This window comes from Lissotriton vulgaris, unplaced genomic scaffold (genome assembly GCF_964263255.1).
Source record: "Lissotriton vulgaris unplaced genomic scaffold, aLisVul1.2 SCAFFOLD_234, whole genome shotgun sequence".
In the NCBI taxonomy this organism is placed as follows: Eukaryota; Metazoa; Chordata; class Amphibia; order Caudata; family Salamandridae; genus Lissotriton; species Lissotriton vulgaris.
Genome location: NW_028251781.1, coordinates 755,679 through 776,759, shown reverse-complemented (window position 1 = coordinate 776,759; position 21,081 = coordinate 755,679). Strand labels below are relative to the sequence as shown.

The 21,081-nt window shown below is 42.2% G+C and overlaps 1 long non-coding RNA gene across 1 annotated transcript in view; it reads right to left on the bottom strand.

Annotated features, from left to right (window-relative positions):
• LOC147662767 (uncharacterized) overlaps nt 1–9,758 on the bottom strand; it is a 75,129-nt gene extending 65,371 nt beyond the window's left edge. Inside the window, exons 1-2 of the long non-coding RNA XR_015305499.1 lie at nt 9,532–9,758; nt 6,685–6,801 (exon numbers count right to left, since the gene is read on the bottom strand). This is a non-coding gene — a long non-coding RNA (uncharacterized LOC147662767). The remainder of the gene's footprint in view (nt 1–6,684; nt 6,802–9,531) is intronic.
• Nucleotides 9,759–21,081: the final 11,323 nt, after the last annotated feature.

The window sequence follows — 21,081 nt, the reverse complement described above, 5'->3', positions numbered from 1 at the left end:
CGTATGGCTTAACTCTTGCCAAAGGCATTGCCTTTCATCATTGAGGTATAAGAAAAATTGCTTACAAGGGAATTTTTTTCAGAATTTATTCTATAACAGGAGGTTGATCAATCTTGACTGAAAAAATTTAGGACCAACTTAATTCAATTAAACCTGTTTTCATTTGGATAAATACTTTCAAATTCAACAAAGTGGTAATAACTCACAATAGAAAAAGCTACATGGGAAGTAGATTTTATAAAATATATTTTTATATCAAATTTGCATTTTATAGGGTACAATTTCTTTAAAAACTGTGAAAATTAATCAACAAAAGACAAGTGGATCAGACATAGATTAGTTGTTCTTCAAAGCCATTGCGTTGCTGCCCACTCTTTTAAGTTATATCACAACTGATCTTGTTCACTATGTACAAAGATGACGCTGTGACGAATTGATCTAGAAACAAAAGATGTGGACTGATACGTCGACGTTTCGGCCTTATCATTGACAAATCCTCAAGGCCACCCTCAGGACTTTCAATCTTTTGTAAAATGTGACCCCCTCCTGGATCTCCACTCGATCGTCATTGACTGCGCTGTTCTTGTGGGACCTTTGGTTCAAAAGTTCCTTCTGTGTTGAAGTTTACACTCGAAAATGATGTTGTAGCATACCTAATCCGCTTCCAAAGTTAATGCTTTGTTATTCGGCAAAATTTTCAGCAACACTTCCTCCGAAGTGGCGTAGTCTCACGGGATAGTTTGACTGTCAAACTATCCCGTGAGACTACTGTTATAGAATAATCTCTGAAAATAATTCCCTTGTAAGCAATTTTTCTTATACCATATTTCAGCCCAAGCTCGCAAGGGTTTATTGGGTCACCCACTTTCAATATAACTTTCACCATTGAGGGCAGCACTTTGGGTGCCCCTCCCGGTACACAAAGACAGCAATCGGTAAAACAGGCCTATGTCATCGTGCACACACATGGTCCATGACAAAAAAAAATATGGATTTAGACATGATTACATTTGGGGCACTCAAGGTAAGGGTGCACATCCATCACCTTGCGAATTACTTTTCTGTCCCAGCATTGTGTAAAATTGCAAAGCAATTTGTAAAACTCAGGATCTGTTGGGCTGTTTTGCTGAGATTGTATAGATGAGATTGCATACATTGTCCGAGTTTGTTTCTCTAATGCAGACTCTATTTTTTTGTGTTCTACAGACGTTTATCTGCTCAAGAGTAACACAGAATGAATGCTCTACAAGTGAAGATAAATGTAGGTCATGTCACTCTGAAACTGACATTTTAACAACTAATGTCTGAAAGTTTACAGTTTTTGGGAAATATTATGGAGAAAGATTAAATAAACGACTTGATTTTTACATGTTTGCCTATTAAAACCTTTTCTTGGTTCGCTAATTATTTGTTAGGGTTCATGTTGTACACATTATGCAATCATTGACTTATTAATATCCTTTGCTATCGAAAAAATGTTGGAAAGATGCTCAAATGTCAAATTTTACCTACTAGTGGAATGTGACGGGTTAATAACATAATTGATATAGATTATGCTTGTCAGATTCATGATACTGTCAAAAGAGACTCACTGCGGCTTTACTTAACAAATGTTGTCACTAAGTACCTTAGAATAAAGGTTTAAATGTACTAAGAGATGAAATTTCCATGCAGGCATAATTGCATTTGTTTAATTGTTTACCTAATTAAGCTAATATTTATGAAAAATTATTTTCACTACTTAAAACGTGTACAGTAGGACCTCTATTATGTATATACTAGCAGCCCGTCCCGACGTTGTCCGGGAGCAATTAGGCTTCAGGACCCCCGCCCGCCCCGACGTTGTCCGTGGGTCCCCCGGAGGCTTCCTCCATATATTGCAGTATTATACCTCTATGTTTACTTTGTATGCTTTTGTAACTTGCACACGTCACTTTTTCCTCCTGTAATGCAGTATTATACCTCTATGTTTACTTTGTACGCTTTTGTAATATGCACACGTAACTTTTTCCTCCTGTAATGCACCGTTTGGCTCACTTTTGTAATGCTCCGTTTGCTTCCTGTTGCTCACGATGTACGCTTTTGTAACCTGCACACGTAACTTTTTCCTCCTGTAATGCACCGTTTGGCTCACTTTTGTAATGCTCCGTTTGCTTCCTCTTGCTCACGATTGTCATTTTTGCTTCATTTTTCCGCCGCTCACCGCTCCTAAATAAATAAATAAATATCCTACCTCATCCGCCGCACACCACTCCTCCCCGTACCTCTATGTTTACTTTGTACGCTTTTGTAACATGCACACGTAACTTTTTCCTCCTGTAATGCACTGTTTGGCTCAATTTTGTAATGCTTCGTTTGCTTCCTCTTGCTCACGATGTACGCTTTTGTAACCTGCACACGTAACTTTTTCCTCCTGTAATGCACCGTTTCGCTCACTTTTGTAATGCTCCGTTTGCTTCCTCTTGCTCACGATTGTCATTTTTGCTTTATTTTTCCGCCGCTCACCGCTCCTAAATAAATAACCTACCTCATCCGCCGCTCACCGCTTCTCCCCGCCTGTCCGCCGCTCCTCCCCGCCTGTCCGCCGCTCCTCACCGCCTGTCCGCTGCTCCTCACCGCTCCTCCCCGCGCCATGTCCGCCGGTCCTCCTCGCGCTCCTGGACGCCGTTCCTCCCCGCGTTCCTCACGTCAGCACGCACGTCGCGGCCGGCGCTTCATCCAAGGGACTACCTTTTTTTGTCGGTACATTTTTTAAATTACGTATTTTTATTACGTTTATATAGCCTATGTCCATCTGCACACCCTCACGATTGCAACGATGTATCGAGTGTGTGGATTGGCGCTGTGGTTCCCGAGTTTACCCGCCTCAAAGGTTCAAAGTTCTTCCTTTATAATAGTAGTATGGATTTACCGATTTCCTGGCTGTTTTCACCTTCTTCTCCTCCTTCCTCTTTATTTCCTTCTTCTGTTGTATTACATTTGTAATTATTTATCAGGTTTCATGAAGTATACACTTTATTACATTGTCACTAACAAGTGAAATTATTGTAATTATATAAAAGTTTCCCTATACTTGACATCTTTTTCAAAACGCATTTTATTACAGGCAATTTGTATTTTTCTAATTTACTCATTTAACAATACCTTTTAATATCACAACAGTTGTTAATTACGTTTTGATTATGTATTAACTGTTTTTAACACATTCTTTTTCATTACATTTAATCAAAAAATATTTCCAACTAAAGAAAAAGACCCGATAGAATACAAAACAATGAATTTCAATCATCATTTGTTTGGGATTATGCAGAACGACCAGCACATGAAATGTGTTCATGAATCATTCAGAACTCTCCTGGAATTAATTCTAATTTTATTGATGATGGTATCAATACGCAAATATGTCCCCATAACTGTTATTAAAGTTAACACTTGCTCCATTAACTCATTAAAGACAAACACATAGATATAAAGGAAATATAGCCATTTTAAAGTAAACAGTAGCTACCAAGCTCATCTTGAATGCCTATTCATGATTTATATCGCGCTTTCCCCTTTGCTATGATTTTTGCAAACAATCTGGCAACTTGTGGCCTATCAATGTGACCACTGTGATCACGCACCTGAGGGGATCACTAGGAAGACATGAAATGTCTATACTAAATACCTCAAATACATGCTCTTGTACCCATCTTAGGAAGCGTACACTGTTCTCACTGTTTGCACTTTAGTTGATTCACTGAGGTGTTCGAATTGGGATAGCTTCCTGTGTCTTTCATCTTATCCACAGGAAGCAGCTTGAGTTCTCTGGTTCCAGCGTTAATAAATGGTAACCAGACCTAGTAAACCATGGACCAAACAACATGGCATGTTGCAGCAGAGCTTCATCCCTTGAACATGTATTCACAAGGAGCGGGATATGACAGAGGTTACTAAACTGACAACTCAACAGGTTAGGAAGATAGCTTGATTTCAGTCAAGAGGAAAGTAGAGTACTAAGGCTCACCTAAAAGTGCTTCTTAAAAGCATGTTTTGAAGAAGAACTGTTACTTCAGTTGAATAGAAATTAGACTATGGGAAGCAATATCTATGAGATAATGGGATTGAAGCAGTATATGTGGTAAGCAAACTACAAGCTCATTTTGTCACTCAAAGGCAACAGATTGTGCTAAAAATTGATTTCTGAGCTGTAAATGTAGAATGAGTTTCTCATGTTGGAAATTAGACCATGGTTGGCGAAGAAGTGGTAGAGGAGATGTAAAAGCTAACAAATGTTAGCAAATTCCATTGTCTTATCTTTCCTCTGGACAACAAACAAAGTTCCACCCGGAAGCAATAACACCCTCTCCTGCTTTCCTCAAAGAACCCCATCAGCTTGACATTACAAATGTATTGTAACACTGCGTACCTGACGATCAAGATGCAAATCTGCTATATATTAACCAGGAGCAATGGTTGACTTGTTCAGATTAGGGCAGCTTTGAAACATCTAAACTAACAACTCAAGGTCTATAATATATGTATATTTATTGAAGTTATTCTGTGTATTGCTTGTGCACTCTGAAGGGGACTATCCAAGAAAGTGGATGAAATAAAGAGGAACAGGAGAAATTGGAACAAGATCAGTATACATAGCGGAATAGATGGATTTTTCTGAACTTCCAAAGTTTAGGGTTGGGGTATAGATTCAGCAGTAGAGGTCCAAAGGGCTGAGGTACGACAATGTAAGGATCTGCTGGCAAAATAATGTACTTTGGAGGGAAAGCGACTGGCGGGGTTTTAGAACCCTACTTTCGGCTTGTAGCATGGAAGCAAATATGTAAAGAGAAAAACACTTGGATACAGAAACTCTGCATCCTCAAACCCAAGATCCAAGATCTTTGGTGATGTGGACAAACCTCTCTATGATGAGGATAAGTGGGTGTTACAGCTGTGGGTGTGCTATGATTTATCTTTTTGTAAACGCAAAGGTTGGGTGGGTAGGTCTACCAGTCTTAAGGCCACCAAGATCCCAGGGTCAGCAGTCAACTGTTAGAGAGGCGGTAATACAATTATACTCAAGATCGCCAGGATAAGATGCCTGTTAGCATGTTGGGTAGGGATAAAAGCAATTACTTAGAGAATGGTCTTGACTGCAGGCACTAGAGCTCATAAATGTAAGACTGAAAATGTTAAGACTCTCAGCAACAGCATTGCTTGAGACAAGATGATGAAATGGGCCTTGGGTGGCAGTGTGGTAGCAAAAGTAGTCTACCTAGGAATTTTAATACTAGATAAGATATACCAAAGGTAGTTGTGAAAAAGCCGGAAATGTGAAGCATGGAAAGTGTTAGTTCTACAAATATTTTCCTTAAAACAGTTGTCAGCAGGGGTGATCCTACCCACCTAATTAATGCACTGTTTTACCACTGAACTTGGTCTTGCTCTGCTCTTTTCATTCAGATTTCCTAATGTTTCAGTGTATGTAATCTGACAATGCCACACACACAGATGAAACGGTGGTTGCCTAATAAGACTACTGCACTGTGCTGCTTCCAGCACCACCTGGGCCAGGGGATTTCGCAGCAGCAGCTGTTTTCAGTGTATTTCCAATAACCTTTCCCATGGACTCTATGAAGATCATGAAGCATTCCAGACTGGTTGACTTGAAAATACTCCAACTCTAGCACCAAATTCTATATTATTTTTATATACTTTATCACTCTATATCCGTCATCAGCAGAAGTGATTTGTGCTTAGTAGAGAAATATAGTACTTGCTTTTAAACGTACAGGTTCCAGTCCTCTGTGCATGGGTTTTTGTGTTCCATGTTCCTGCCTGACAATTACACATACTTGCTCTATTGCCACAGTCATTGCTTTCCAATAGCATCCATTGATACGTTTCAATTTAATCCATGGCTGCCAAGATAGTTTTGCCCATTTCTAAAAGAGAAATGAATGGCATCTGAAGGATGAAATTTCGCACATGGGCTATGGATAATCTACAGTAGTAAATAGCTGAGCGCGTGCGACTTCCCCCAACCTGTGTAATAAGAAAGTTATGTGGAACAGTGCCTACAGAATTGGATAAGTAAAGCCAAGGGACTCATTCACTCAGATATTTACAGAGCATTCCTAAGGGAGACAAGATCTTTACTGTGCTTTTGTGTAAGTGCCAGTGTTTGTTAATGAATGCTCCAGAAATACTGAGGAACAACACTCCCAAAATATTTGCCAAAAATTAGATGGCTGATTTGCAGGTATAGAAGATGCATATGGGATCTGATCAATGTTTAATATTTGCAGCAAGCCTTCAGTCAGCATTGCTGTACCACTGTGCCCATCAGAATGCCACATGAACAGACATACAGACAGATGGCCAGTCTGTTAGTTTAAAACAAGAGACAATGCTTTAAAGTTGACTTGCTCCTGGACCTAATATTGAATTTGTCTGGTTTTCAGTACTGTAACATGCCATTTATGTATTCTAAAAAGGTTATGTTTCTGGTTGAAATTATATAATACGGCTAGGTCTACAATGTATTACAATTCACATGCTTGCCCACTCAGGCACAAAGATTTAAAATATCTGCTATAGTTTACAAACTTTATACCTGTATTGAGTGGCAAAAATCTCTTATCATACTGCAGTATAAAGAAACAAAGGTTATCACAGGACTTTGAGGTAATTGTTCCAACATACTTGTGTATTTCTTGTTCATAAGCTTGTTCATGTTGGTCTGTACTCATTTGTACTGCATATCTTCAGACAGAGAAGCAACATCTGCCGCTCCTGTGTTGTCGACTGCTACACTGGCAGCTGCAGTGAAAAAAATAGGAAAAAGCAAGTTGTGAGTACATTTTGTTATATTCAGTAGACTTTTCGTGTTACATTACAATACAAAAATAGCCCCATCTTAATTTTGCATTTTAACACAGTGACTGTCGAGTTGAAAGAGAACGGCTTCATGGAGATCTTTGCCATGCCGTTATTTTAAAAACAAAAAAATTGTGAAATTGGGCATGAGACACGTATCAAACAAATATGTTGCTGGACGGAAGATTATGCTCCATGAAATACTGCTGATGACAAGGCACATAGGCAAACAATTTCAACCACATACTTCTCTGTAATGCTGCAAAAATACTGCAGACCTGGCTCTCTGCCAGCTATCTTGCAAGGGTGATAAAGGAGGTGAGCCAAGATTAGAATTTGTGATACTGACTTTAAAATGGTGATTTAACCAGTGACAATAACTCGCAGTTCACACAGTTTTGATTTGCATGGTGTAAAACCATTAAAATGCATCACAAGTCCTGAACGGAAGAAAAAAAAGTAATCCCTCTGAGGACTAACAGCAGCAACACATTGTGAAACAGGTGTTTTGGGCAACTGCACCAGCTCTTCGGGGAACCAACAACTGCAGTGAGTGTAAGGCTGCTCATTACAAGCTGGCTGAGCAACAGCTTTTGTTGTCTGAAGGGCAAAAAAAGAGTGGGCTGAGGCAAAGGTGTACAGGAAGATACAGCTGTGTTGCACTTAAGGGTGATGAAGAGGTGCAGTGTGTTGATCTGGGAATTACAGAGACAAAAAGAATCAGAGAATCAATTTGGATCTGGTCCAGTGAACAGTGGCAAATTCACTTCTAAGAAAGATCTACATAACAGCTACTCTTGTCTCGTGACACGTACAGCTAAATGTGTCTTTTGACAAATGCACAAGCAGCACCTCAATAAATCAGACTCCTTAAATTTTGGATAAAAACATTCTGTTCACTAGATCAAAATCGGACATGTTTTTTCTGTCTTTTGATTAAAAGTTGTAATTCAGCAATTTTAGTCTTTATTAAAATGTTTCTTCAAATACATGGTTCAATAGAACATATTCTGACTTGCCCCTGAACAATAATGAGAGGGCACTGTTGGATACAATATCATTTGGGTTATTTGTTTGGGGGGAGGTCACATAAAAAACAATATAATGTGTTTGTGGTGGAGCTCTTTCGTAGGGAACCATAAGTGAAAAGGAAAAAAAGCAAGGTTTTTGCCAAAATCTGGATTATCAACCCTAAGAATTTCAGGATTAGCCTTGGGTTTGCGGTCTAGCCCACCATCTCTGGTGCTTTATGCAGACCCTCAGCCAGGACATCATCAGACTGCAGACCAACAAGTGAAAAAAAAGATACAGCAGCAGGCTTTTTTCATCTGTGCATCTTAGATCTGGAACACCATCCAGTCTCCATCAGGACCACCCGAACACGGCTGCAACTTTGGAAAGAGTTGAAGATGAAGCTATTTTAAGAACAGTACATCACAATGCATTAATCGTCCACAAACCAGCTACCTCTCCTGCCACTCGCAGGATTTATGCTTGGCTTTATGCTTGTCTTTGACTGTACACCTCTCTGCTGCCTTTTGCCTAAGTTCGAGCTATAGAAATACCACACACATACATAAATACATAATGCGTCTGGTTGGGTTCTGAGATCTAGTATGAGATCTGGGTGGTCCCTCTAAAAAAATTGCCTGCACAGATTGCTGCCCGGTGTCTAAAGCCTAAACATCCAACATGCTGGCGGGAGTCCTGAAACCCCCGGCAAAGTGCTTTCCTCTGCCAGGGATATCCATGGTGGAACAACTGCCCCACAAACATGATCGGTTGCCATGTACACATGCAGAACAGCCACAAGAATTCAAAGCGCGTGCAGTCGGAAAAGGAGAAATCTTCTGGACCTCCTTGTAGAAGTGAGATGCCAGCGGAATTCCCAGGAGTCGACTCTGATGGGAAGGCTGAGCTCCTAGCAGAAACCTGGGCACTGACTTTGCAATATTTCGTTTTTGCACCAACATTTTTGAGAGGATTAATCAAAAAGTGAGCTTCTGTCACCTTACCTATTGCTCCCTGTGCCATGGGTGACAGGTGCAACGGTCTTACATTTTTGGGGGAAGTTTTTGCATCCATAATGCTCTGCCCTTATTAAGGTATGCACATCGAATCATAAACCTATCACAAGTAGGTACAGAACTGCAATGCATGGGTTGGGGCAGCCAGAGATAAATGTCTGGTCATATGAGCACAGGTCAGTCTAACATCATACGTCGATGACCTTGTTGACGTAACCACGTATAAATGGTAACACGCTGCAGGCCTCTGGTATGCGAGGCACGCGCAACGCTGCTACAGGGCGAGCTCGCGAACTCACAGGGAGTGTGATCTCGAGGTCAAAGGTTAATAACACCGTCAACCATATTTAGCTCTTGTCCCAGGGAACGTTCTTCTAGCCTAGGAAGTTAAGAATCTTGTGCACGAGCTACGGAACCATTAACCAAATAAATATCTAAGTCACTGCCATAGAAGAAAAGTTCAATAATATTAAACACATAGTAATAATAATATGAATACAAAAAACACTCCCAACGCATCACCAATTCCCCCCTCAGGGGGTTTGCTCCACTCTGCACATTACACGTTACTCAAAGTGAAAGTTGCCGGTTGCGGAGAGCGAGTGCGCAGCCGAGGGGGTGAGTTCGAGCACTAATAGCTTCCTACCTGTCTGGCTCCGCCGCCTGTCTGGACACGGACGAGACAGCGGATCTCCGGAGTATTCACCCGGCAGACCAGAGAGGCGAACTGCAGTGCGGGGAGCAGACGGTCCAGAAGGGGAAGCGGCTGGCTCCACACGCAAGACCGGCGGACCCGCGCATAGCCTCCGGCCGTCTGCTGGTCTTGCACGAACACCTCCGCGCGCAGGGGAAGCTGCGCCACAACCTCGTCTGCTGCTAATGCAGAGCAGACTGTTGCGCGCTCGCCGTGCCGCTAACCCCCCGTTTAGACCCCGGCTCCTGCCTCCCCCGCTGCATTCCTCCACCTCTCTGCGGGCCCCCGCCACCTCTGCGTTCCCTGTCCTCCTCCAACCCTGTACGTGCCTCCTCCATGGAACCCATCCGCCTCCCACTCTCGCTTACTTGCAAGAATCCGGGCCGCCCGTGCAGCGTTCCTCTCCCCCTCTTTCGTGTATTGCCAACACCAGCCCACTCGACCAAACAGCCCCCTCTGTGTCCCCACGCCGCCTGCTGCTGCAACCTGACAGTCACCTGACCCCGCCACCGAGCGAAGTGTGCGCCCCCGTGGCGGCCCCCGGCTGACAACAAGCAGCCCGCTCGCAGATCCCATGGCCCCCCGCCCACCGGAGACTCCGCGGCGGCGGTTGCCCACCTGCCTGGCCCCCCTCGCAGTGCACCGTGCCAACCGTTCCCTACTGCGGACCCCCGACCAAAAAGAAATGCGTGGGCTTTTCTGGACTGAAACTTGCTCTCTTTTCAAAACTTATTATTTTAAAAACGTTTTCATTCCATTAAGGGCATCTTAAAATAACACGGTGCACTTTACTGTTGTAAAGGGACATTTAAACTATAACTTCTGGTCCCGCGTCTCCACTTGCACGCATTCAACGGAGATACGACAAACATAAGCGATCGACAAATATTCATACACAGTGGAAAATAGATGAACACTTTCCCTTCACACACAGCTCACCAATATTGACCCTCACACGTTCTACCTTAAACATTCCATTCCTCCAAGGCATCCATCACGAGCTACTATACTTGAAAGGAGTAAATCAATGAATTGGGAACAGTAAACATAGGCGAAAAAAAACGGATCGACCATTCTTTAAAAAGAGCCCGTTACTATGATATGGACTGCTTGCTAAATAAAAAAGATAAAAAGAAGATACAAGAAAAAATAGTGATGGTGAGCCAGTACTCAGTTGTGGCCAATCAGGTGAAGAACATAATAAACCACAACTGGAAAATCCTGAACAATGGAACAGAAACTGCTCTACAACGTCCTCTATATGCGTACAGGAAAAACAAAAACTTAAGGTCTAACCTAGTACACACCTATAGGGACGATATAGTAGAAAGCCAAACTACCCTAACAGGAACCAGAGCAGTAGGGAACAACAAGTGCTGCATATGTGAACTGTGTATTGTTACCAAAAAGGTGGAACACAATGGAGCCACACAAGAAATCACCACTCTGAACCAAGAATGTGATATATATGATCCTCTGTCCATGTGACCAGGCGTATATAGGAGAGACGGGCAGAGAAGTAAGGTTGAGAATAGGAGAACATAAGTCAGCAATTAAGAATAACAAGGAAAATGCACCACTAGTAGCACATTGGAGAGAACAGGGACATAGTGAGAAAGACCTAAGATGTGTCATCCTAGAAAGAATAAAAGAACAGACCCGATTAGGAAATAGCATCAATAGAAGAAAACAACAAGAACAATGGTATATGATAAAATTCAATGCCATTAGGCAAGGCTTGAACTCAAGGGAAGAATGGGAAGCCTTGATATAAATGAAGAAAATTAGAATGTAATCTTTGGAGGACAGGCATATTGAGGCTATGCACCCATAGTATAAGGGGGATAGGGGAGACAAGACTGTGATCATATTTGTTAGAAAAAGATAGGAACCAAAAATATATTTAATATAAATTATGAACCAAAAACAAAATAGCGTTAAAAACAATCTCCCTATCGGCCGATGCTAAGCATTTAAAACAAGGCTCGGACCAAAGGCGAGACCATACGATATGACGAATAAAAATTGGGATATATTTACAAAATAATTCGGAAACAAAATATTTCTAGTGAAAACTGTGAGGTTGACATAGCAGGTAATAATGGATGAAGACAAGCACAATGTGGGATATCGTTATACCCGTAAGCACACTATAGAGTAGCGGGGATACAGTGTGAAGATTGCGCTACCAAATGTGAAAGCCCCGTCCTGTCGGCGCATGCGCGTAACCCAGAGGGAATCGATCTTCCCAAATCAAACAGGGATAAATATAGCACCTGGACGCATTATATAATAGGTGTGAGGAATATGTATTATATACAATAATGAATTGAGAAATGTGTAAGTCTATAGAAGTTGACAGCGGTAACTATAATATATAGGAACAGACACACCGTTCCAAGATGGCGCTATCATAGGTGCGAGCTTCGTGGAGACAGCGCATGTGCGCAATTCAGGTGAAAACAATCCACCTAATTCCAATTTATATAAATAGAGTACGCCCCGATCCTCGGCATTGAAGGAGAAAGAACGAGGCAGAGGCGTGATTCCCGAAAATACGAGGTAAGAGGGGGAGACTATATATAAATTTAACAACTAGATGGGCTAGACGGCACATTTTAAATCGGGTTGTAGGCTAAAATTTGGGGGACAAAGCTAGAATATAACCACAACGCTGAATTCGAATCCCTAGAATAGCGTACAGGGAGAGTTAATTAAACAAACATACGAGCTACACTAAACGTGAATGAGTAGTATCAAACGCTAATACAATACCCCTGATTCAGAAGTGGGTTGGGGAGGAACCTCCCAACAATACTTTAGAAAGAAGAGCTAGATAGCGGGTATACTGACAGTATAAATGAGAACAGGAAAATAGAAACCAGCGAGAAAATTGTCCCTGTGTCAGCAAATTGAGAAGGGGGTAGATCTAGAGATAAACTGTAGAGCAAATAAAAAACAGAAACGAAATGAGGTAATCTAACCTTAAAGATGCACACACATATTTGTGTATTTATTTACCTTCACAGAACATATCCAGTTCATTGACGGAGTTATACAAATATATGCCCGTTCGAGAAGAGTTTTATAAACTTTTAAGGTAAGGTAACCTAAAATTAACCCTAACCAAATATACAGATAGATCCATCCAACTACTAAAAAGAGGGAAGCTATAACCCAAATATTGTTCCTTGCTAACACAGATACCCATACAAGTGGTTTAAAGATTTGGAAAAGATAGAAGAGGCTCCACATCGGGGATCCCTATAAGTGTGAAAAGGTAAATGATCTTATCGAACGGTTTAGCATAAAAAAGACTAAATTGATAGATTAGAGACCCTGACAGTATCCGATGTACCCTATATGATTAACTACATCCCAGATTTGAAGTCGGATAGGAGAACCCATAAAAATATCCATTCGGGTGCTTTGCCCTACACCTATGGGGTAAGAATGTGTTTGAATGTAATAGCTTAAACGTGAGTGAATGCCTTGCAAATTGGACCTCTATCTATTTCCACGCCAAATTGGAAACGGAGGGACTAGATATACAAAGGTGTACTTCTGTAATGAAATGTATAAACTACGAAGTAAGAATACATGTATAGAAAAGTAAATGAGAGTTTCCAAACTGGGTATGTTTAAAGATAACCAAATGAACCCTATCAGGTGATAGTAGGTTAAAAAAAACAGATAAATAGAAATAACAAGAACAAGATGTGTTAGACCAACTGAAATAGGTTGTAGAACCATTTGCATTTAGGTGATAAGAACCTTTGATTACGCTATTTCAATAAGACCTGTACAAGTATAGTGATATCTTGCTTTTCTCCCCATATATCCACAGAGAGGGTGATAAGCACTATTTACTGAAGCTGGTGACCCCTAATACGGAAGTCCTGAAGAAGGTGCTACAGTATCATTTGTGTTCTGCACTGAAACGCGTCAACGCATTTTTTCCATAAATAGAATCCAAGTAGGGTCCAGTGAGCAACTGATATACATGTATAAATGTTACTGTTGGTGTCACTTCTGTATTAACTAAAGACCTTTGGATCCAGACATTAGCAGTGGCGAACACATCAGTAGGCCACAGTGAATGTAGGGGGTTGTTTGTAAAAAAGAGTCTTTTTCTGTTTGACCTGTGATTCAATGAAATATATACTTATGATATTTAATTGTTTATGATTGTCCTGCTTCCAATTTTAAGTTTAACCTGTTTATATGTTTAATGAATTGTTATGATTACTTGTTTTTATTTTACCTTTTTCAAAGATTGTTCTTTGAAATTTTAACTTGTTATTTTGTGTCAATCTTTTTATGTATACGTTTTTATTAAAATAAGACTGTGAACGTTCCAACTCTGGTGTGGAAATTAACATTTTGCTAATATAGTGCACTGAACTAGCCTTTCCTGTGTGAGTCTGAATGTACAGACAGAGGAGTATGAAAGTACAGTAAAACCATATGCGAGTGTGTACCCAGGGATTTCTCTTTGACTATATATCCTATTTACATCCAATAAAGCGCACTAGAAAACAAACACTTCTATTAAAACACGCACACTACATCATACATTTTTGATGTTTCTACCGTAAGTGCTTTTTTTGCTGGAATTCTGATTTTAATTTGGGACTGAAGAGGCCCTGTCACTGAACCCGCATATTTTCATTAGAAATTAAAGTCCTTAATGACTTCTACTACTTTGGAATACTTCCTACCAGAGATGCAATTGGAAAATAATTAGTCCGGGAACCTAAACAGTGGGGGGTCAAGGTAGGACAGAGAAAATGGAGTGGAGTGAAGAGGGCTGAGTTTAAAAAGCAGAGTCTGACAGTCAAGTATACATTTATTTAAATACTAAAATCTGCTGCAAAGAAAATGACAACAAGGACATATATGACAAAATATCTGTGCTAGCTTATTTAATTGGGTCACAAAGAAGCTGATCTGCTGCAGAGATCACTGTATGCCCTGCAACTCTGAGGGGTTTATTATAGTGGTAAGATAACTCAAGGGGTTAACACAATGCAAGGATAGTTCTGCGTTTTGTCCAATCACAGTCTTTATTAATTGCTCTTGTGACTGTGGAGATAAGCGGATCGGCGGACACACTACAACTTTGATGGTTGCAATGTACTACGGTTGCGATTAAGGGTCGCGTTAAAAGGAACTTACAAAAGGAGACTGTCGAAGAGTTGATTGTGTATAAGGTGACAGATCGCATACAGTAGGATCGCGAATGAAGGTCCACTGACTAGTTACGAATCACGAATAATGTGGACAGTCATATTTGGAAAAGATTTGGTGTTATAGTAACAGACTGTGTTATCAATACTTAGAGGCACAGCGTTGACCCATTTCAGTGGCCTGATGGTTGCCTACATGCAGCTCTGAAATATATTGGACCTGCCAGATCCAGTGCCGGATATTAGGATCTTGCTTGTGACGTTTTGGGACACTTTGAGCTGAGCTGGTTATACAAATATCTGGACTGGGGTTCGTGCACATATGTCGTTATGCAAGAACAGACACGACCCGTTCTCAATTCTGGCCTGTTGATTCTGACGTTTATGCCTTGAAAAAGTCTAAGCAAAAGACAAAACATGTGTCGGCTATCGTGGGCTGGGAATGTTTAAAAAAAATGTTTTCACAACATGAATAAAGACTGCTGAACAACATGAACAATGACCTTTCTGGATTTCTATTTCAGATCAATAGTGTTTTGTCTTATCCATAGGGATATATGCCAAAGGATCCCACAAATCTGATTTTTACTGTTTATGGATCAATAATTGACTTAGTATAAGTGGTTAACACAATGCAAGGATAGTTCTGCGTTTTGTCCAATCACAGTCTTTATTAATTAAGTATCATAGAATGTTAATCTGCGTGCTGCAAAGTCCATCGTGTAACACGCAGATCACAGAATTGTGTATTTAATTTAGATAGGTAAGAGAGGTACGGCCTTTGACATTGAGACCATTATGTTACCTCTAGTTCATGAGTTGCAAACCGTCTAGTATAGCACAGTGATGTATTTACCGGCATCAATGAGCTGCATGCAAATTGTAAATCATGATAGATAGAGTGAGGGCGATAGATAGATAGAGGTTGGTTTTGGCGGTGTATGGGTCCTTGGTGAGGTAGAGGATGAGCTGGGTGTCGTCCGGGTAGGAGATGATGTTCAGGTTGTGCTGGTGGGCCACTTGTGCGAGGGGGGCCATGTAGACATTGAACAAGGTAAGAGAGATACGGCCTTTGACATTGAGACCATTATGTTCCTTCTAGTTCATGAGTTGCAAACCTTCTGGTGTAGCACAGTGATGTATTTACCGGCATCAATGAGCTGCATGCAAACTGTAAATCATGGGTTTAGATCCTTATTGTTGTTTTCTTAATCTGTTGTTATACATTTGCAAATAAGGGTTCCTTTGGGATGTAATAAAGTCTTGTTAGTACAGAAAACCACAATCATTGTGTTACGTTTTATATCCTGACTTTGTGTTATTTCTGATTATTCACTTAAGCGTGTAGGGCCCTATTATGATATCGGTCAGAAAGCCTCCGGAGGCTTTCTGACCGACATCTCTGGTTTGACCTCCGACCGTCTAATTACAATGTAGGTGGTCCGAAGTCAAACTGGCTTGTCATTCCGGCTGGTTTACTACGGGCTCAAGGAGCCCTTTAGCCAGTCGGAACCGCAACGTAATCCCTTTAGGACGGCTTTCCGCAGTCAGGATTGCAATGTCAGTTTCACACAACCTTTCCATACCGGCCTTTCGGACATGGAAAAGTTATTGGAAAATACCTTTGGGGATGCTAGCAGGGCCCCCTTGCCTCTGCGGTCTACGGTTGTGGGCCTGGGAGGCACCTTAATTCCTTCACCGTGTGCCACGGGGTGCTGGGATTTACACAACCTCCCATTTCTCTATGGGAGCTATTGCTGTGTCTGGTTTCCAACCGCAGCACAAGCTCCCATTGAGAAATGGGAGTGTTCGACCGCACCATATGTGGCTGCATCGCAATAATGTGGTCGAGACTGCTGACCAGAGATCGGTCGGTCCCGATTCCGCAGCGATGTCGGTCAGAGGCAACTCTGACTGACATTGCAATCAGGCCCATAATGTCCACAAGTATAGATGAAATGTAATTCCTACACCTTATAACACTCTTTGTTTTATGTAACATTTCGTGTACATTGATTTACACACATATGATTTATTGTGCTTCTGTGTTGTGTAAAACACTTTGACACCCTACACTGGGTAAATAGCACGAAAAAAGAATAAAAAACAAGCATTTGCAATGCAATAGGTCTGGCATTAGGAAAGTAAGAGCTATTGGTATTGTAAATGACACATTTTTTATTTATGTGTTGGTTTTGAAAATAGCGAAATTAATAGCTTTGTCATTTACAGTGCCAATAGTTAACTTTCGCAAATGTGACACCTATAGCATTTGTAATGCAATATGTGTTGTTTTTACGTGACTTAGATGTATTGATATTACAAATAACAATGGCTTTTATTTCTTTTAAATAATTAATACTTAAATAAAAGTTATTGTCATTTATAATGGCAATAGCTTAAACTTTTGTAAATAACTTTTGTGAAGATTATGTTCAGTGTATTTTATTGTGACGAAAATCCAAGAACAGAAGTGAAATATTAACAACTTTTTGTGACATTTGTAATAAAGCTTGAAACAATGAGAGAACATATTTCAACCAGTTGTTATTTAATGGTTGCACAGATTGATGCTGTGGTGGCGCTGAGTGATGTTGTGGTGGCGACGAGTGATGATGTGGCGTTCAGTGATGCTGTGGTAGCGCATAGTGATGTTGTGGTGCCCCTGAGTGATGCTGTGGTGGTGCTGAGTGATGCTGTGGTTATGTGATAGATAAATAGAGTGAGTGCGATAGATAGAGTGAGGGCGATAGATAGATAGATAGACAGATAGATAGAGTGATGGCAAACTAGTGAGTGCGATAGATAGACAGATAAAGTGAGGGCGATAGATAGAAAGACAGATAGAGTGAGGGCAATAGATAGATAGAGCGAGGGGCGATAGATAGATAGAGCAAAGGGTGATAGATAGATAGATAGATAGATAGAGTGAGGGGCGATAGATAGATAGAGTGAGGGCGATAGATAGAGTGAGGGCGATAGATAGATAGAGTGAGGGCGATAGATAGATAGATACATAGAGTGAGGGCGATAGATAGATAGAGTGAGGGCGATAGATAGATAGAGTGAGGGCGATAGATAGAGTGAGGGTGATAGGTAGAGTGTGGTCGATAGGTAGAGTGAGGGCGATAGGTAGATTGAGGGCGATAGATAGTGTGAGGCGATAGATCAATCAATCAATCAGGGATTTGTAAAGCGCTCTACTTACTCGTGAGGGTCTCAAGGCGCAGGGAGGGGGTGGGGGGTAGCTGCTACTGCTCAAAGAGCCAGGTCTTGAGGAGCCTTCTGAAGGTGAGCAGGTCTTAGGTCTGCCGTAGATGGGTGAGGAGGGTGTTCCAGGTCTTGGTGGCGAAGTAAGAGAAGGATCTGCCACCTGAGTTAGTTTGATGGATGCGCGGGACAGCGGCGAGGCTGGTGGAGCAGAGCTGGCGGGTGGGGGTGTAGAAGTTGAATATGTTGTTCAGGTAGGCTGGTTCGGCTTTGTGGAGTGCTTTGTGTGCGTGGGTGGGGAATTTTAAGGTGATCCTCTTGTTGACAGGGAGCCAGTACAGGTCTCTTAGGTGGGAGGAGATGTGGCGGGGGACGTTGAGGATCAGGCGGGCTGAGGCGTTCTGGATGCGTTGTAGTCGTTGCAGGTGTTTGGCTGGGATTCCTGCGTAGAGTGCGTTGCCGTAGTCCAGCCTGCTGCTGACGAGGGCCTGGGTAAATGTTCTTCTTGTTTCGGTCGGGATCCACTTGTAGATCCTGCGGAGCATGGGGAGGGTGTTGTGGCAGGAGGAGGAGATGGTGTTGACCTACTTCGACATGGTGAGGGAGGAGTCGAGGATGATTCCCAGGTTGCACGTGTGGTCCGTGGGTGTCGGAGCATTTCCCAATGTGGTCGGCCACCAGGAGTCATCCCAGGCTGAAGGGGTGGGTCCTAGGATGAGGACCTCCGTCTTGTCCGAGTTCAGTTTTAGACAGCTGCTCCTCATCCATTCGGCGATGGCCTTCATTCCCTTGTGGAGGTTGGTTTTGGCGGTGTGTGGGTCCTTGGTGAGGGAGAGGATGAGCTGGGTGTCGTCCGCGTAGGAGATGATGCTCAGATTGTGCTGGCGGGCCACTTGTGCGAGGGGGGCCATGTAGACATTAAACAAGGTCGGGCTGAGAGATGAGCCTTGGGGTACGCCACAGATGATGTCGGTGGCTTCGGAGCGGTAGGGTGGGAGCCGGACTCTCTGGGATCTGCCGGAGAGGAAGGACAAGGCCCAGTCGAGGACCTTCGTCTGGATTCTGGCTTCTTGGAGGTGTGTTCTGAGTGTGCGGTGGCAGACTGTGTCGAAGGCGGCTGATAGGTCCAGGAGGATGAGGGCTGAGTTATCAACGTTGTCCATCTGGCGCCTGATGTCGTCTGTGGCCGCGATGAGGGCAGTCTCGGTGCTATGGTTGCGTCTGAATTCAGACTGGGATGGGTCTAAGATGCTGTTGTCTTCAAGGTGCTGGGTCAGCTGTATGTTGGCGATTTTCTCAATGACCTTCGCCGGGAAGGGGAGCAGGGAGATGGGCCGGAATTTCTTGAGGTCTTTGGGGTCCGCTTTGTATTTTTTGAGGAGTGCGTTGATTTTGGCGTGCTTCCAGCTTTCCGGGAATGTCGCGGAGTCGAAGGAGATGTTGATGATTCTTCGCAGTTGGGGTGCAATTGCTGCGTCAGCTTTGTTGAAGATGTGGGTGGGCAGGGGTCTGATGGAGATCCCGAGTGGATAGATAGAGTGAGGGCGATAGATAGAGTGAGGGCGACAGATAGACAGAGTGAGGGCGACAGATAGAGTGAGGGCGACAGATAGATAGAGTGAGGGTGACAGAGAGATAGAGTGAGGGCGACAGATAGATAGAGAGAGAGCAACATAGATAGAGTGAGGGCGATAGATAGATAGATAGATAGATAGATAGATAGATAGATAGATAGATAGATAGATAGATAGATAGATAGATAGATAGATAGAGGTGCTCTTGTGGTGGATGTGGTGGTGGCCGTGGTGCTGGTGGTGGACGTGGTGGATGTGGTGTGGTGGACATGGTGGTGGCGGACGTGGTGGTAGATGTAGTGGTGGAGGTGGATGTGGTGGTGGTGGATGTGGTGGTGATGGACGTGGTGGTGGACGTGGTGGTGGATGTGGGGGTGGTGAATGTGGTGGTGGTGGACGTGGTGGTGGTGGACCTGGTGGTGGGAGTGGACATCGTGGTGGTGGTGGACGTGGTGATGGTGAATGTAGTGGTGGACTTGGTGGTGGTGTGAGAAAGTGGCTCTATATATACTGGACCAGAATAAGGTACAGTGTGTATAGAGTCCACAAACCCCAGAGGTATAACAGAGGTTAAAGTCGGGACTGACCTTACTCTCAAAAGTGGTAGCTTGGTCGAGCAGTAAGCCAGTACCAGAGGACAATGTAAAGCATTTGTTGTACAGCCTCAGTCAGCAAAAGGTTTCACACACTCAAGGACTGAACTCCAGGCCAATTTTTTTTATATCAACAGATATAGTTGTTTTATTTTTAGAACCAACAGGTATAAAAATATACTTTTCTCAATATGAGTATTCTCATGAATTACTTTGCAAAGAGGCAATACACTTTGTGAACACAATAGATACAGGTGTTGCAGTAGGCAACACAATTCTACACACAATTTAGCATTGAGCTCAACGTATTTCCTTATATAAACACATTTGATTACTTTGTAGATTACTTTGGTAATTCCAGGACTGGCTCCTAGGTTCAGTCCTGGGTTCTAAGGTGAAAACAGTTTAGCAAAAACGTTTTAGGTATTGTAGTGATTTTTCAGAAATAAAAAGCTATTTTAAAAGTTCACACTTAGAAACTTTTCAACAGGAATCTGGCAATGTTATCCAATGGGAAAAAATTCAGGTTGCAGGTAAAGTACGATCTTGTTACTTTTGTAATCCAGTACTGGTCTCCTGGGGCCAGCACTGGGGTCTCAACTCAAAGCAGGTAAGTAATTACGTTTCAGTATTTCGTATGATTTTTAAAGAATATTTCTAGTTTTCAAAAGTAGACACTTGTAAGAAATTCCATAGAAAATCAGAAAATGGATTCCTATGGAGAAAATACAAGTTACTAGTAAACCCGGTAAGGATTACTTTTGCGGTTCAGCACTGGGCTACAAGGTGCAGTACTGCCTTCTCCCCTGATCACAGGTGAGTACTTCGGAATTCGGGTGATTTTATATGAATATTTTGAGTTTCCAAAACTTTCCGAGTCAAACCAGTCAATGTTATCCAATGGCAGGTAAGTGAGTTTTCGGTTTCCAGGTGAGT